Below are 19175 nucleotides of genomic sequence, written 5' to 3'. Positions count from 1 at the left end.
AATTTCTCACAATCATGAATAAAGCTGCTACCCACAATAAGTTTTCCTTTCCTTTAAATAAATATCAAAGTACATGATAAGTGTATAACATAATTTAATTTTATAAGGAAATTATTATCTTCTTCATTTGAATTATTTCCATCAATAAGTAAAATTTCTTGCTCCACATCCTTACATGCACTTAATATTGTCAGTACTTTTACATTTGTTCATTCACTAGAATATAGTAACATTTCATGGCTGATTTTATTACTTTATAACTTTAAAAATTTTCTTCCCTACATATTTTTTTATTAACCATTCAAGGGAAGAGTCTCTTGCCCCCCTGCCTGGCTGTCTTCATGGGGGACCCTTGGAAGGGTGGGTTGAGCCCAGAAAAGTTTCTGGGCGTAAGAGGCCCAGTTCCAATCCGAGTAGTCTTGGAGATCTCAGCTCCGAGTCCTGAACACCTGGGTTCCTCTGTTGGTTACTTCATGCATAAGGCTCCTCCAAGGGTGTGGAGAGGGGCCTTGAGCATGGCTGTGGCTGGGTTCTGGAGGTCTTTGGCTGCCGGGGCTCTGCTAGGGGTGGGGAAGGAGACTCAACCCACCCCCTCTGAGGGGCCCCATGAAGACAGCCAGGTGCGGGGGCAAGAGACTCTGTATTGCTCTCTTTCAGGAGCTTGGTTTTTTAGTCTCTGGATGTTGGCCGATAATGGGATTACACGGCGCTGAGGGTAGTTTGTGCTGTGACTGCCTTGCAATTGGAGTCTCTTGCCCCCACACATGTCTGTCTTCAGCGGGACCCCTTAGAGTTGGTGGGTTGAGTCTCCCTCCCTGTCCCAAGCAGAGCCTGAGCAGCCAAAGGCCTCCAGAATCCAGCCACAGCCATACTCAAGGCCCCTATCCACAAACTTGGAGGGGCCTCATGCATGAAGGAACCTGCAGAGCAACCCAGGTGTGTGTGACCCGGGGCTGAGATCTACAAGCCAGCTTGGATCGGAACTCTGGCCTCTTCCGTCCAGACCGCCCATTTTCCAGTAGCTAGGTGGTCACACCCAGAAACTGCCCCTCCCCTTCCCTCTCCCCCTTCCCCCACTCCCGCCATGTAATCCCATCAACAGCCAACATTCAGACACTATAAAACCAAGCTCCCAGCCTCGAGACATCTTATAGCTTAGTTCTCTCTCTCAGAGAACCTGGCAAGCTACTAAGAGCTTCCTGCCTGCAGGGCAGAGCCTGACAAGCTACCTGTGGTGTATTAATATGCCAAATACAGTAACAATGATTGGTTTCATTCTCCTGACCCTGAAAGAGCCTCTAATGCAGCACCGTTGGGAAGGACTAGTAAAGAGAGATGGCTAAAATCTCAGGGCTAGGACGAATGGAGATGTTACTGGGCATGCTCGAGCAAATCAACGATCAATGGGATGATAATGATAGATAGTGATAGAACCATTCAAGATAGTTGTCTTGCTTTTAACTTTAATAGTTGTTTAATGGTTACCTTGCAATCAACTAGCTTTTCATTTTTTGCTGCTTTTCTGTCTTTCTCTTTCTCCGCCCAGATTTGGGCCACACTTGGCAGTGCTCAGGGCTTACTCCTGGCTCTGTGTCTGTGCTTAGGAATTACTTCTGGTTAGACTCAGAGAACCATTTGTAATGCCAGAGATTGAACCAAGGTCAGCTTAATGCAAGATAAGCAACTTATGCCCCCATACTCTATGGCCCTTGCTGGTTAATTTATTTCTCTGAAATCTCAGTAACTTCTTAATATCCTTTAAGCTAATTTTAAAGTGTCAATCTATGATTTTTATTAATATTTGATTGTATACATCAATGTTTCCAAAAATGTATAATACGTCTTCCTGGGGTCACTGAGACAATCCAAACCAGGTGATGCAGTGGAATAGGGAGAAATTTCTGTTTAACTGCATAATATGTTGATTGGTATTTTTATTGATTACTATATGATTATGACAGAAGCATTTCTGAATATTTTTATTGTCACATAATTTTTTCTTTTCTTTTTTTTCTACTTTTCTTGTGGTGGAAATAATTAAGATATAGTCTCTTAACAAATTTGGAATTGATAACAGTTTTGTTAACTATAATCTCTATGCATTAGCTGTCCAAATTTACTTTCAATTTTAAAGTTAAAACTATTAAGCAACGCATTTTTTCGTTTTGCTTTTTTGGTCACACCCAGCAATGCACAGGGGTTGCTTTTGGCTCTGTACTCAGGAATTACTTCTGGCAGCGTGTGGAGGACCATATGGGATCCTGGTGATTAAACTTGGGTCAGCTGTGTGCAAGGCATACACCCTACCCATTAAGCAACACATTTTAGGAATATTAAAATTACTTTTGCTTATTTGTTAGGTCATTAAGAGAATTTCAAAAGATTCATATAACCTAATATTTTCAACTAATTCATGATGTTTGTTAACTATCATACCATAATTATGTTCTTATTTAACTTATCGCTTGTATCACTTGTCATCCCGTTGATCTTTGATTTGCTTTAGCGGGCACCAGTAACATCTCCAGTAAAATCCCAGAGACGAATTTATTTAACTTAAAATGTCTAAATGTTTTCTAAGCTTACCCTTGTCCTGGACTGGAGCAATAGCACAGCGGGTAGGGCATTTGCCTCCCACGCAGCCGACCTGGGTTAGATTCCTCCGTCTCTCTCTGAGAACCTGGCAAGCTACCGAGAGTATCCCGCCCATATGGCAGAGCCTGACAAGCTACCCATGGCATATTCGATATGCCAAAAACAGTAACAAGTTTCACAATGGAGACGTTACTGGTGCCTGCTCCAGCAAATTGACGAACGACAGTGCTACAGTGCAGTGCTATCCTTGTCCTATTTGCATAATAGCTTCATATGCTGTTTTAATTGCTCTTAGTAGTATTTAATTGCCCCTTCTTTCCTTTGTCACATTATTGTCACATTTTATAAAACAGAATTCCAGCATCTACCTGAATGTCATTAAGAAAAACTAAACCATATAGTAATTGTTTCAGCTTTCAAAAATGCGTGTACGTGTGAGGATAATGAATATGGTGTGTTATAAGCACCTCGAATAATTTGGGAAAATATGCAAAGTAAATGCAGAGGCAGTAACACATTTATGTATTTGTTTACTTAAACTTTATGTCTTCTCTAAATATGAATGAGGAAGCAAGATTGTAATAATTTTAATTAGATTGCAACTTTCACTATTTAAAAATTTATTTGTTAAATTATTGTGAACCTGAAAATAACGTACCATCTCCTTACACAGGACATACAATGAATTTCCCTTTCTTTCCTTTTTTTTCCCTTAATTCCCTTTACTGTTTTTTTTAAATAATCTTCTCCTTTATTTATACTCTCTCATAAATGACAATTGCCATATTATTATCATTGAATCAGCTATAGCATAAAGTTTGAATGCTAAAAAGATGCACTAAAACTAAAGAGAGGTTTCAATTTTTCTTGGTGCACTTGGCCTAACTGGGTTCAATTCCTGGATTCCTGTGCCCCTCTTGGAGAGCCCGGCAAGCTACTGAGAGTATCCCGCCCGCACAGCAGAGCCTGGCAAGCTCCCTGTGGCGTATTCCATATGCCAAAAACAGTAACAACAAGTCTCACAATGGACAATGGTGCCCGTTCAAACAAATCGATGAGCAAAGGGATGAAGTGACAGTGACAGTATTAAATTTTTTCTAAACTAAAATGCAGCAGTATTTGATGTGTGAAAGCAAAGCGAAACATTAAATATATTGCATATAATTCTGGTAAAATAAGCAGCTCTCGGTAACCAATGACTATAATTTTTGTCAACTATATGAGAGTACCACTATAATGCTCAACACTTTAAACCTGTAGTGATCAGGGGATATGAGGAAGAAATCACCACCACCACCACCAAAACAAAACAAAGAAATCAAACATTTATCTATTGTAATATTCTTTAAGAGAAAACATAAATCAAGTACTTTGCTTATATTTAGGGCTCCTTCTAACATACTTTCACTTCTGCCAGATATATCCTAATCATATATGCTGGGATGGGGAAAGCACTCAAATCTGTTGATATGAATTAATACTAAGTGCTATATCTTAAGGAAGTGAAGATGTGAACATTTCCAGGTATGAACAATGTTATCATGTGGAAGAATTATGTAAGGTCTTTAATGGGAAAATTTCAAGCATGGATCAATGTAAAAAAGTGTGTCAGTGAATATATAAGAGAGGGGAGGTAGAAAAGAGGGAAAGAGAGAGAAAATGAGAGAGACACAAACATAGAAAGCTAACCCATGACCCTTCTCTTTAACAAATATATTAGAATAGCTAGTACAGCTAGTTAGAACTTTTAAACCATTGATCTTCAACTGCCGTTTCTGGACCTGTAGTGATCTGCAGGTAAAGAAAGGTTGAAAACCATAGGTCTACCACCTTGGTTATAACTGCTGGTCCTACAGATTAATGTGTAAGACAGGTGCTTGTCAGCAAGTATAAAAAGTTTGAAGAATGTTGTTTTAAACAACTACACAGTAGCCAAATGCCACATACTCATACACCCACACTCTTTAAGACCAAGTGGGAAGCTAAAAATTTCACTAGAGTAATTTGAAGTTAGAACTTACAAGCCACCCCCACCTCTTTCTGAAGCTACTAGATGTTTGTTTTTTTTTTTTAACAGAGAAGTCAACATAGAGAAGCAGGATTTTATTTCTCTCACCATTAAGGAAAACCTGTCTCCCTATAATTCTATAATGGTAGAAAGAGAAATCCCACAAAACAATGGACCTTAATAAATGTATTCAGAGATCTAAGAGCCATTGGAGTATTTTATAGGAAGCAAAACTAATTTTCAAATATAAGTTCTATAACAATGAAAAAAACCCCTTAGGATATATATGTATACATACATATATTATTGGGACTGGAGCGATAGCACTGTGGTTGGGTGTTTGCCTTTCACGTGGCCAACCCGAGTTCGATTCCTCCGCCCCTCTCGGAGAGCCTGGCAAGCTACTGTGTGTATCGAGCCCGCTCGGCAGAGCCTGGCAAGCTACCCGTGCGGATTAGATATGCCAAACACAGTAACAATAAGTCTCTCAATGAAAGACATTACTGGTGCCCGCTCGAACAAATTGATGAGCAATGGGATGACAGTGACAGTGACATGTATTATTATTGAGATAAAATTAAATTACAATGATAAGAGACAAAGTACAGAACATGATGGCAGCCATAGTGTGGAAAAAAACTGATAATTATTCCCGGGAGAAAAAGCACTGAATTATTAGTGGTTTATTTCAGTTATAAAATAAATAGTGTTGAGCTACCTACTTTTTAAAAAAAATTATTGAATTACTGTGAGATCGTTACAAGTACTCATGTTTGGGTTACAATCACACATTGATCAAACACCTATCCCTCCACCAGTGCACATTCCCCACCACCAATTTCCTCAGTATATCCCCCATTTCCCACCCTCCCCCTGCCTCCATGGCAGACAATATTCCCCATACTCTCTCTCTACTTTTGGGTATTATGACTTGCAGCACAGACAATGAGAGGTCATCATGTTTGGTCCATTATCTACTTTCAGCATACATCTCCCATCCCGACTGATTCCTCCAGCCATCATTTCCTTAGTGATTTCTTCTCTATTCAATCTGCCTTCTCTCCTCCACTCGTGAAGCAGTCTTCCAGCTATGGGGCAATCCCCCTGGCCCTTGTATCTACGGTCCTTGGGTGTTAGCCTCATGTGATGTTATTCTATACTCCACAAAGTGAGTGCAGTCCTTCTGTGTCTGTCCCTCTCTTTCTGACTCATTTCACTTAGCATGATACTCTCCATGTCAATCCATTTATAAGAAAATTTCATGACTTCATCTCTCCTAACGGCTACATAGTATTCCATTGTGTAGATGTACCAGAGTTTCTTTAACCAGTCATCTGTTTTAGGGCACTTAGGTTGTTTCCATATTTTGGCTATTGTAAACAGTGCTGCAATGAATATATAGATACAGATATTATTATTTTTACTGTGTTTTTTTTGCATCCTCGGGATATATTCCCAGAAGTGGTATTGTGGGGCCATATGGAAGCTCAATTTCTAGTTTTTGAAGGACTGTCCATATTGTTTTTCATAAAGGCTGGACCAGTCGGCATTCCCACCAACAGTGAAAGAGAATCCCTTTGTCCCCACATCCATGCCAGCCCTGGTTGTTTTGTTCTTTTAAATGTTTGCCAGTCTGTGTGGTGTGAGATGATATCTCATTGCTGTTTTGATTTGCATCTCCCTGATGACCAGCAATATTGAACACGTTTTCATGTGCTTTTTGGCCAATTGTATTTCTTTTTTGAGGAAACTTCTGTTCATTTCTTCTCCCCATTTTTTTGATAGGGTTGGAAGTTTTTTTTTTTTTTCTTACACAATTCTACTAGTGTCTTGTATATCCTGGATATTAAACCCTTTTCTTATGGGTATTGGGTAAATACTCTTTCCCCTTCTGTGGGCTTTTTCTGTATTTTTGTCACTGTTTCTTTTGAAGTGCAGAAGCTTCTTAGTTTGATGTAGTCCCATTTGTTTATTTTTGCTTTCACTTGCATGGTCAGTGCTGTTTCATCCTTAAAGATGCTTTTAACTTTAATGTCATGGAGAGTTCTGCCTACATTTTCTTCTATGAACCTTATAGATTCATGTTTGATATTCAGGTCTGTAATCCACTTTGATCTTACTTTTGTGCCTGGCATTAGACAGAGGTCAGAATTCATTGTTTTGCAGGTAGCTATCCAGTTTTCCCAGCACCACTTGTTGAGGCTTTCCTTGTTCCACTTCACATTTCTTGCTCCTGTGTCAAAGATTAAGTGGCCATATATTTGGGGGAATGTGACAGGTAATTCAACTCTGTTCCATTGGTCTGCAGGTCTGTTTCTAGCCCCAAACTATGCCATTTTAATTACTACTGCTTTGTAGTAGAGTTTGAAATTGGGGAAGGTGATGCCACCCATCTTCTTTTTTCCCAAGAATTGCTTTAGCTATTAGTGGGGTTTATTGTTCCACATTAATTTTGAGTTTTTTGTCTATTTCTTTGAAAAATGTCATGGGTATAGTGATAGGGACCACATTAAATTTGCATAGTGCTTTGGCCAGTATTTCCATTTTGATAATATTACTTCTCCCTATCCATGAGCTGGGGGTGTGTCTCCATTTCTCCTCTGTTATTTCTTGGAGTAGTGTCTTGTAATTTTCTTGTATAGGTCCTTCACCTCTTTGCTTAAGCTGATTCCAAGGTACCTGATTTTCTGAAGCGCTATGGTAAACGGTATTTTTTTTTTAATGTCTCTTTCTTCTCCTTCATTATTTGCATATAAGAAAGCCATGGGCTTTTGGGTGTTGATTTTGTAGCCTGCCACTTTACTGTATAAACCTATTGTTTCTCGGAGCTTTTCTCTAGAGTCTTTAGGGTTTTCCAAGTATAGTATCATATCATCTCCAAATAGTGATTACTTGACTTCTTTCCTTTCCTATCTGTATGTCCTTGATATCTTTTTCTTGTCTAACTGCATGGCCAGGACTTCCAGTACTATATTGCATAGGAGTGGCGAAAGCATGCAACCTTGCCTTGTGCCCAATCTTAGAGGAAAGGCTTTTAGTTTTTCCCCGTTGAGAATGATACCTGCTGTGGGCTTGAGGTAGATGGCTTTGACTATATTTTGGAAAGCTCCTTCAATGCCCATTTTGCTGAGAGTTTTCATCATAAATGGTTGCTGGATCTTGTCAAATGCTTTCTCTGCATCTATTGATAAGATCATTTAGTTTTTATTATAACTTTTATTGATATGATAGATTATGTTTATTGACTTGCGAATGTTAAACCATCCTTGCATTCATCGGATGAATCCTACTTGGTCCTGGTGTATGATCTTTTTGATGAGTTATTGGATTCTATTTGCTAGTATTTTGTTGAGGATCTTTGCGTCTGTGTTCATCAGAGATATCGGTCTGTAATTCTTTTTCTTTGTGGTATCTTTGCTTTTGGTATCAGGGTGATATTGCTTCATAGAAACTGTTTGGAAGTGTTTTTGATACTTCAACTTCCTGGAAAAGCTTAAAGAAAATTGGGAGTAAGTGCTCTTTAAGGGTTTGGAAGAATTCACTAGGGAATCCATCTGGGCCAGGACTTTTGTGCTTGGGGAGACTTTTTATTACCATTTCAATTTCCTTGATGGTGTTAGGTCTGGTCAGGTATTCCAGGTCTTGGTTCAGCCTTGGGAGGCTATAGAAATCTAGGAATTTATCTATTTCCTCGAGGTTTTCGAGTTTCATGGCATAAAGATTCTCAAAGTGATCTCTGAGGATCCTTTGAATTTCTGTAGCTTCTGTTGTAATGTCCCCTTTTTCATTTCTGATTTGGTTTATTAGGGTTTTCTCTCTCCCTTTTTTGTGAGTTTTGCTAGAAGTTTATTGATCTTGTTTATTTTCTCAAAGAACCAGCTCTTGGTTTCATCAATCTTTCAGATTTTTAAAAAAATTTTATTAGTGAATCACCATGAGATACAGTTACAAACTTATGAACTTTAATGTTTGTATTTTGCTTATATCCTTACATCAGTGCCCTTTCTCCTCCACCAATGTTCCCAGTATCCCTCCCACCACCCTCACCCCAACCCCCTTCCCCCCACCCTGCTTCTGAGGCAGGGCATTCCCTTTTGTTCTCTCCCCTGTTGGATGTTGTAGTTTGCAATAGAGGTATTGATTGGCCATCATGTTCAATCTATAGTCTACTTTTGGCACGCAGCTTTCAACCTGAGTGGGTCCTCTCAACATTCTCTACTAGGTGTTCCTTTCTCTATCTCAGCTGCCTTTTCCCCTAGCATGTGAGGCCAGTTTCCAAGCTGTTGGGCAGACCTTCTGGTTCTTATTTCTACTACTCTTGGGTGTTAGTCTCCCATTCTGCTAATTTATATTCCACAGATGAGTGCTCCCCAAAGCATTGTACAAATTCAATGCAATCCCTATAAGGATACCCATGACATTCTTCAGATTGTTTTTTGGGTTTCCATCTCATTAATTTCTGCTCTGAGTTTTATTATTTCGTTCCTCCTGTTTAGATTGGGCTCCTTTTGTTGGTCATTCTCAAATCTCTGAGCTGTGAGATTAGGTTACTTATTTGGGCTCGATTCTCCTTCCTGAGGAATGCTTGTAGAGCTATAAACTTTCCTCTTAACACAGCTTTTGCTGTGTCCCATACGTTTTGGTAACTCGTATCCTCATTTTTGTTCATTTCCAGGAATCTTTTGATTTCCTCTTTGATTTCCTTTCTAAGCCACTCATTGTCCAATAGTGAGCTGTTTAATTTCCAGGTGTTTGATTTTGCTTTCTCTTTGTGTGTGTCATTTATTTCTAATTTCAACGCATCGTGGTCTGAGAAGATGGTTGGTACAATCTCTATCTTCTTCATTTTATGGAGATATGTTTTGTGGCTCAGCACATGGTCTATCTTGGAGAATGTTCCATGCACATTTGAGAATAATAAATATTCAGCTTTGAGGATGAAGTGTCCTCAATATTATACATCTACTAGGTCCCTTTCTTCCATTTCTTCCCCCAGATGAAGTATGTCCTTGCTAAGCTTGAGTCTGTTTGATCTATCAAGAGGTGATAAAGTGGTGTTGAAGTCTCCCACTAGTATTGTGTTGCTACCGATGTCTTTCTTCAAGTCTATGAGTAGTTGTTTTAAGTCCTTTGTTGGTCCCTTATTAGGTGCATATATATCTAGTATTATTAGTTCTTCCTGTTGTACAAATCCTTTTATCAATAAGAAATGGCCTTCACTGTCTCTTGTGACCTTCTTCAGTCTGAAATTAATGTTGTCTGATACTAAGATGGCTACCCCAGCTTTTTTATGGGGATTGTTTGCCTGTAGGATTGTTTTCCAGCCTTTGACTTTGAGCCTGTGTTTGCTCTGACTGTTGAGATGTGTTACTTGCAGGCAGCAGAATGTTGGGTTCAATTTCTATTCCATCCACCACTCTGTGTCTTTTAATTGGTGTGTTTAACCCATTGACATTGAGAGAGAATATTGTTATGGGGTTTTGTCCCATTTTTCTGCTGAAATTTGGTGTATTTGAGGGGCTTGTCTTATCTTAAAGCAGCCCGTTCAGTTGTTCCTGTAACCATGTTTTTTGAGTCTATGAAGTTCCCGAGCTGTTGTTTATCTGTGGAACTGTGTGTTGTTCCTTCTGTTATGAATGAAAGTCTAGCTGGGTAAAGTATTTTTGGTGAGGCATTTATCTCACTGAGTTTTTTCACTATATCCCACCACTGTTTTCAGGCCATGAGAGTTTCATCAGACAAGTCGGCAGTGAATCTTAAGGATGCTCCTTTATAGGTAATTTCTTTGTTTGATCTTGCTGCTTTCAGAATTTTGTCTCTATCTAAGGTTTTGGTCATTTTGAGGATATGTCTTGGGGTATTTTTATTTGGATTTCTTCTAGCTGGTACCCTTCGGGCCTCCTGAATGTGGTCGCATGTTTTCTTCAGCTTTGGGAACATTGTAGCAATGATGTCTTTGACAGTTTCTTCTTCATCAGAGTTTTCTTCCTGTCCCTCTGGGACTCCAATAATTCTTATATTACTCCTCTTGGCTTCGTCACAATCTTCTCTTGCCATCTGTTCCCAGATTGTCAGTCTCTTTTCCATTTTCTATTCTTTTTTAGAGAGTCTCTGGACTTCATCTTCGAGCTCACTGATTCTGTCCTCAGTAGCAGTTACTCTGCTAGTGAGACCTTCCACTGAGTTTTTTAATTCGCCTACCAGGTTTTTCAGGTCTGACATTTCCATTTGTAATTTTGTTTGCATTTTCTGCATTCCTACCTTCAAATCCTTTTGTATTTTATTGGCATTGATTTCCATAGTTTCTTTTAGCTCCCTAAGCATCCTCAGTAACTCCCTTATAAATTCCTTGTCAGGGAGGTTTTATAGCACTTCATTGCTGTTGGGGTCTTCTGGGCTAACCTCTTCAGTAAGTTTGGTGGGGATCTGCATTGCTTTACCACTGTGACTTATATGGCTTAGCCCTTCACACTCAGTGTTCCTATTCTGCTTATGGTGCAATTTTAATTGAGGTGGGCTTAATGAGTTATTGGCTAATGTGTTTCTGGTGGTTAAGCTAACCTGGTGAAAGTTTCAACTAAGAGGGTAACTTATGGTTCTTGTGAGATATGGAGGGGAGAGAATAACTCTCTTCTCTCCAGGAAGGAGCCCTGACTCTGGCCGGTACCTGGATAGAATGGGCAGAGGTTTTGCGGAACGCTTCAGCTTGGTGAGCATAAGTGGTGTGCCTCAATTCCCGTCCCCCTCAGATCAAGGCTGAAAACTGGCTTTCTAGGACACTGGTTAAAAGTAATTCTGGGAAGGACCCCTGGATGGAATATGCAGAGGATGTGAGGAGTGCTTCAGCTTGGGGACTGAGTGCAGTGTGCCTCAATTTCCATTCTCCGCAGACCAAGGCTAAAAACTAGCTTTCCAGGGGACTGGTTAAAAGCAACTCCCGGAAGGAGCCCTGACACAGGCCAGTACCTGGATGGAATGAGCCTGAGCTACCAACTCTAAGAGACATCTACTGGTAAAAGTTGGAGCAGTAATGTGTTTAACTCATAATAAAATCATTGTGATTAAAAAAAAAAACTCTCTGCTTAATTAATCACCATCAAAGGACATTAGAGGTAGTAAAATATTTTGAGGAGTCTTTTGCCCTAGCGCCTGGCTATCTTCACCAGGGACCCTCGGAGGGGGTGAGTTGAGTTTCCCTCCCTGCCCGGAACAGAGCCCCTACAGCTGAAAACCTCCAGAACCCAGACAGTCATGCTCAAGGCCCCTTTCCACATCTTCAGACAAGCCTCACGCATAAAGAAACCGGCGAAGGAAACCAGGTGTGCGGAACCCGGGACTGAGATCTCCAAGCCTGCTTGGATTGGGACTGGGCCTCTTCTGACCAGAGCCCCCATTTTCCAGTAGCTAGGTGGTCACACCCACAAACTTCCTCCCCCCAACGGCCAACATTCGGAGACTATACAACCAAGCTCCCAACATCCTATAGCCTAGTTCTCCCTCTCAGAGTACCTGTCAAGCTACTGAGAGTTTCCTGCCCGCATGGGAGAGCCTGGCAAACTCCCCATGACATATTGCATATTCCTATGCCAAAACCAGTAACAATGGTGGGTCTCATTCCCCTGACCCTGAAAGAGCCTCTAATGCGGCACCATTGGGAAGGACGAGTAAAGAGAGGTTGCTGAAATCTCAGGGCTAGGATGAATAGAGACGTTACTGAGACCACTTGAGAAAATTGACACTCAACGGGATGATAATTATGATGATGATGAAAATATTTTGAACCCTTGTGTAAAAAATGCAATCATTTATTCTGCTTTTCCATCAAATCATCACCTGAGTGAAACAAAAAGTAGATAAGAAGTGGATATTTAGAAGATAGAGCAGTATTCATCACAATCAAAATTTTATAGTGCTAGACTAAAGGTTGAGTCATAGATCAGTGGAATAGAATTGAGAATCCTGGGATAAACCTTCATAAACATGAAAAATTAACACACATCAAAGAACCTAAGTATATAAAGTAAGTCAAAGATATAGACAGATGAAGAATGATCACTCTCATATGTAGAATATAAGGAAACTCTGTAAAGGAGCAGCAATTGGTTGCATGGAGTGGAGGCATGGAGTGGAGATTGTGTCTGCAGAGCTGAACTTACCTGGTTGGGGGTTGAGGAATGGGGTGCCTTTTGGACATTGGTAGAAGAAAGAGAGCATTATGGAGTTGGGTATGATGTTGGAATGATGTATGAATAATGCTATTAGTAACACTATATTAACAGTATCACAAAATTAAAGTATTTCAATAAAAATTAAAGAAAAATATAGCAACTTATACATGAAAAATAATAACCAAATTTAAGATCTTTTCCAGTTTTGTTAGTGAAATAGTGATTTAAATACTGATTACTATTGCCAGCTAACATCACATATGAACACATTCACACAGACAGACACACACACACACATTGCTATTAGGTACTTCCAAAGATGTATAATGTTTCTGTTTTGAAATAAATAGTCTTGGAAATTAAAGCTCTTATCTAGGAATTTGTAATAATTCTGAGAGTAAAATTAATGTGATCAGTGATGCACGGGAATGCAAGTGGCACATCTATGGGAAACCAAATGGACAGAAAACAATATAAAATACAATTGAAAAGTGATTTAGTGATCTTTTTTTTGTGGATGAGCAGAGAGTGAAGGGCTTTCTAATGGTGCTCCCAAATGAGGTGTGTGCCCTCACTTCAATATTATCACCGGGACCTGAAACCAGATTTCATTAATGAGGAAAAATTGGAATAACCATAAAAATAGAAAAAAACTTAAGATGCAAATTAGCCAGTTGAATAGTACATTTTTATTCAATTCAATATGACCAGATATACTGCTTCTCACAATAATAATTACAGCTTAATTGTAAAATTTTCATATTTCCTACACACTTACTGAGATTAGAAAAAGTTAATTTTTTTTTGGTTTGGGTATTTGTGTGTGTGTGTGTGTGTGTGTGTGTGTGTGTGTGTGTGTGTCTGCTTGGGGCTATTCCAGCAGTACTCAGGACTTTGTCCTGGTTCTGCACTCAGGGATCATTCCTGGTGTCCTCTTGGGACCCTATGGTGTTCCGGGGGCTGAAACTGGGTCGATCACATGCATGACATCTCACTAGTCACTGTACTACTGCTCTGGTGCCTAGAAATAAATTTAATGTTTGGGTGAATGTGATAGATATTTGAGTTACATTTTTCAAAGCAGCTGTTGGATTTTTTACTTTTATACTAAAAGACTAATAAAGCGAAAATTTTTCAAAAGATGAAAATATTGTCTGAAATATGTTTCAAAATACTTGGTTGGTGAGTGAATGTATAAGGTCATAGGAGATTAGTTGTGTTTTGATAATTGTGGAATCTTTGTGGTGCTGTTTCAAAATACTATTTACAGTTTGTCTGAAAGTTTCTATAATGAAAAATTTAAAAGATGAAGTTCTAGAAATCAATATATAATTCTAGAGCATAAAATTAAATATGGCATTTTTCATGTCTAACAGTTTTAAATACGATTGCAACAAAATGTTTTAGTTGCATTAGATTGTATGTTTGAATGACCTCTCAAAGTTCAATCTGTTCTTGTCTATCTGCCATATTTTTTGAAAGTAACATCACATTTCTCTATGGTTCTAATATACTTAAAGATTTTAGTGCCAGGGAATATTTTATTATGATTTTCTCTTTAATATGTCACTGAAGTACAGAAATGATAGTATAGAAACTACCTATTTTTATTCATGGAATATGTTACCATTTTCTCATTTAATGAGAAAGTATGGAGACTTCATAGTCCACTAGGTACACTGGCAATGTTTAAAGACCAATGCCTCCTCTCATTCGGAGGTCTTTAGCTAATTGCAGTTGATGTATTGGATATGCCAAAAACAGTAACAATAAGTCTCTCAATGAGAGACATTATTAGTGCCCGCTCAAACAAATTGATGAGCAGCAGGATGACAGTGACAGTATATATACCACTGCTCCCTGTGCATTATTAAGTAATTCTGGCATGAATGTCTTATGGTGATTAACAGACTTCCTGTTAAGATCCAGATATTATGTCTGAAGTGTTAACTTGATTAATACACTTATTTTATTTAAAAAATGGACTACCTTTGATTTCCTGTTTCAATTTTTCCTGTTTCTTATAGTTATATTTCAAATAAACTAGCTGAACTTGAATGTATTAATTAGTTACCTTATTTTGAAAACTATATAAAGGTAGAAGTTTTGTAGGAAAGAGGTACTGGGAAATTAATAATATTATAGAAGAAAAAACAAATAATTAATTCTAGTTTCTATGTAATAAAAAGCTTGCTTGGGAGGCGGAGGGTCTGTGCTGGAAACTCATTTGTGCCCACTCATTTACTAGTTTCCTGGTATCCAACGAGTGCCCTGAATTATCAAGCGAATCAAGCGACAGTCGTGGAAGCCGGTACCCCGAAGAGTCTGGGGCTCAGACTGGCTGGTGCCTACAGAGCACTCGGACTCTCTGGCCCTGGATTGGATTGTTTCTGCAGTGTGTGCAAGTAGATATTATCATTCTCGATCTCCTTGGTGGATTCTCGTAATCAAATTTTTATAATTATTAATAATCACAATTATTATGAAGGCCACTAAAATAAAAGCCAGTATTGAAGGGGGATCCGGGCCATGCCTGGGAGTGCTCAGGGGCTATTTCTGTCTCTGTGCTCTGGATTGACCCCTGGCAGTGCAGGGGTCGGCCAGGGGTGGCTTGTGCACCCCTGCCTGGGTACTCCCAGACTATCTCTCTGGCCCCGAGGTGATACCTTTTTCAGGTGCACATACGTTCATGTTTCCTAAAAGATGGGGACTGACTCCCTAAGACTTAGCTACTTGGGCAGGGTGGGTGGGGGAAGGGGTAGTGGGCCATCACTGGTGTTGCTCAGCTGAGCCCCTCCCTGCCTCTGTGCTGGGCGGTCACTCCTTGTGCTTGAGTGAATCAAAGCTGGGTTGGCCATTTGCAGGGCAAGTGCCTTAATGCCTGCTATCTCTTACTCCCCCTCCCTCCCACGCCTGACTGTGAAAAGGAGTCTTGGTGTGACGGCCAGGGTTTGTGAGGATGTGGTGTAGACATTGTCTAGAAATTCACTTTCCCTCTTTCTCTCTTCCACATTTTAGTTGGACTCTGCCGCTGAGTCCTCCGTCCCTTTGTGCTTCTATAGGGTTTTTCCTGCTCTCTGGCCACACTGCTTTCTCTCTCTCTCTCTCCTTTTTTCTTCCATAATACCTGGTATTTTATTCTATTATATTATCAAATATACAAATGAACTAATACATGTAAGATGAAAGGAAATAAAATAATATGTGTATAGAGACTTAAAAAAATTAAGTGCTGCTCTGCCTATGGGGCAGGCTTGGATGGTGATGAGAAAATTTGAAAAAATGGTGTTGGGATGGTGTAATGGTGGTGGGATTGGTATTGAAATGCTGACTGTAAACACTTATTGTGAATGATTTTATGAAAATAAAATCTAAAAATTAAAAAAATTAAGTGCTGCTAGTAATTTTTTTCTTTTTGGGGGTTCACACCGGCAGTGCACAGGGGTTACTCCTGGCTTTGAACTGAGGAATTACTCCTGGCGGTGCTCAGGGGACCATATGGGATGCTGGGAATCGAACCCGGGTCAGTCAAGTGCAAGGCAAACAACCTACCTGCTGTGCTATTCCTCCAGCCCCAGCTGCTGGTAATTTTAAGAACCTTGTTTAACTTAATGCTCATCTTAATCTCAAGAACATAACCACTATTCTGAAATCTGGATTTATTCACTTGTTTGTTTGGATTGCTTAGTCTAATGTTTTCTGTCAATGGCCATTTAGATTTTCAAGTTTGTAAAGGTATATTAGTGGAATCACATTGCATGTATTCTGTAACTTTTGTTTACGGATTATGTTTCTGATATTCATCATGCTGATGAGATTGCTAAATTAGTCATGACTGTGCAATAAATTATCATTACTATGGTATCAATTAGATTAGTACATTTAAATTAGCGTGCATGCTCCATTTTATTTATAATTATTTTGATGGTATACAATTGAGGTTTCCTATTTTCACATTTGTAAATTTTTCTGTAAGCGTTATCTCTGGGGGTGATCATTGGACCTCACCCAGCTGTATTCAGATACTGCTATTGGCTCTAAACTCAGTGGCAATTCTTAGCATGCTCAGGATCTATGCAATTCCAGGAAAAAGATCTTGGGCCTCCTGCACACAAAGATTGTACTCAGCATTCTGAGATTTCTTCTTAGCACTCTGAAAGCATTTTTGATGTACACATGAGAGTTAACCCAGGGAATGCCTGATATACATATTTAATAATTTATATACAATATAGACTCATATATAAAATGATTGGTTCTCAGGACAAGTAAATTTTGAGTAACCTTGAAAGAATAAATTTATTTACCCAAATGGCAAATGATTTATAGTTCCTTCTGAAATGCATTGGCTCTAGTTTATGTCATTATCAATATATTAAATATAAAGTAGGATGGCCATTGAAATTATAATTTATGTCTCCCCGGTTTTTAATGTCATTTCTAGCCCTTTTATGTTACATGGGCAAATCTTAACTTCTTTATTATAGTTTTTAAACTTTCTTTTATACTTTTTTAATTAATTCTAATGAGTCTTTTTATGCTATGCAAAATATATTTTCTCAGTTAAATTTCAAACATTTCATTTTAGTTGCTGACTTAAGCTTTCATTTTAAAATGCTTCTTGGTTAAAAAGAAGCTTTCAATTTAAAGTAGCTTATTTTATCAAGCTTTCACTGATTTATTTTTTGAAAATAATATGAACATTTCTCAAAAAAAAAACTAAGATATGAACTTCCATACAATCCAACATCCCTACTTCTAGGCATATCTACTAAAAGGTTAAAAAACTCTACTTAAAAAAATAACTCTTATGTTGATTTATAATAACCCAAATCTGGAAATAACCCAAAAGTCCAAGAACAGATGACTGAATGAAGAAACTATGGTATATATACACAATAGAATGTATCTTGGTTATTTTAAAAGAAAAAGAAAAAAGAAAACTCATGCAATTTGCTGCTATATGGATAGAAATGGAGGGTATCATGTTGCATGAGTTCAGTCTGAAGGAGAGAGATCATATATAGAAAGATTCCTCTTGGCTTTGTTTAGTGGCAGTATCATAATCAGTGAAGTTTATCTGAGGTTTGATTATTATTAATTGAGAACTTTCCTCGGTACCCAATATAGTTGTCATTAGCAATTGTTGACACGCTCTACAGCAACAGAATAAAAAGCAAAACAATAACAATAATCGGTCATATAATAAAACTGTATTGTAAAATTGTAATCAGGGATGCTAGAATTAAAAAAAATAAATCTCTGGCAGAGGGCACTGGAGAGGCTTAAAGAACTGGAGTACCTACTAGCCTGAGGAAGTGTGGTCTAATGTCTGCCATGTAGAAATCTATTTGCAGTTTGAAGAGCAATACTAATATATATTTTTTTAATGATTCATTTTTATTTTATTTTTTATTGCTTTCTGGGTCACACCTGGTGATGTACAGAGGTTGCTCCTGGCTCGTGCACTCAGAATTACTTCTGGCGATGCTCGGGGACCATATGGGATGCTGCAAATCAAACCTGGGTTGGTGAAGTGCAAGGTAAATGCCCTACCCGCTGTGCTATCGCTTCAGCCCCAATAACAAATATTTTACTTTATATATTTACAGCAGACTGGAGCAGACGTGGTCTACCCGGGTTTGATACCTCCATCCCTCTCTGAGAGCCCGGTAAGCTACCGAGAGTATTCCACCCACACAGCAGAGCCTGGCAAGCTACTCGTGGCATATTCGATAAGCCAAAAACAATAACAAGTCTCACAATGGAGACGTTACTGTTGTCCACTCAAGCAAAATCGATGAACAGGAGGACAGTGCTACAATGCAGTACTATTTACAGCTAATGAAGCATGATAATTAATATTTGACCTTTATTATTATGAATTTGTCATTGAATTAAACCATACCATTAAAATTTATACATATTTGAACTGTACAAAGATTACCTTATTAAAATTTTATTTTTATTCTTCTTCTATTTATTAAGATGGATCTTAAATTTGGTTGTATTGCCTTCCATAAAATAATGTTGGAGATGAAAGACAAATTGTCACTCATATGTATAGTTTCAATGCTATTTTTCTTGATAAGTCAGTTCATATTTCATATTTTCTTACATTTAATATGCTAGTGACTTAAAAATAATGATATATACAACTCCACACATATTTATTTTTGAATGGTCCATGAGACATAGTATAACAAACTTTACACTAGATTACATGGGAGTGTATGCATTACACTTCTAGATTGCATGGAAATAAATACATTAAAAGAACATACATCATGTTAATCAAAGAACATAATTAAAAATAAATGCACGCTTATAAATACATTTAATTAGTGAACAAAATGCTCATTTCACAGTTGCCGAATTAAGACTCATGGTATCGGGGCTGGAGC

General features: G+C 38.5%; 1 pseudogene; it reads left to right on the top strand.

The window, feature by feature from the left end:
* The first annotated feature begins 17811 nt into the window (after positions 1-17811).
* On the top strand, positions 17812-17934 carry LOC129401216 (U4 spliceosomal RNA; annotated as a pseudogene).
* The last annotated feature ends 1241 nt before the right edge of the window (positions 17935-19175 follow it).

Source organism: Sorex araneus, chromosome 1, assembly GCF_027595985.1.
Source record: "Sorex araneus isolate mSorAra2 chromosome 1, mSorAra2.pri, whole genome shotgun sequence".
Classification (NCBI taxonomy): Eukaryota; Metazoa; Chordata; class Mammalia; order Eulipotyphla; family Soricidae; genus Sorex; species Sorex araneus.
This window is presented reverse-complemented; position numbering and strand designations above follow the sequence as displayed.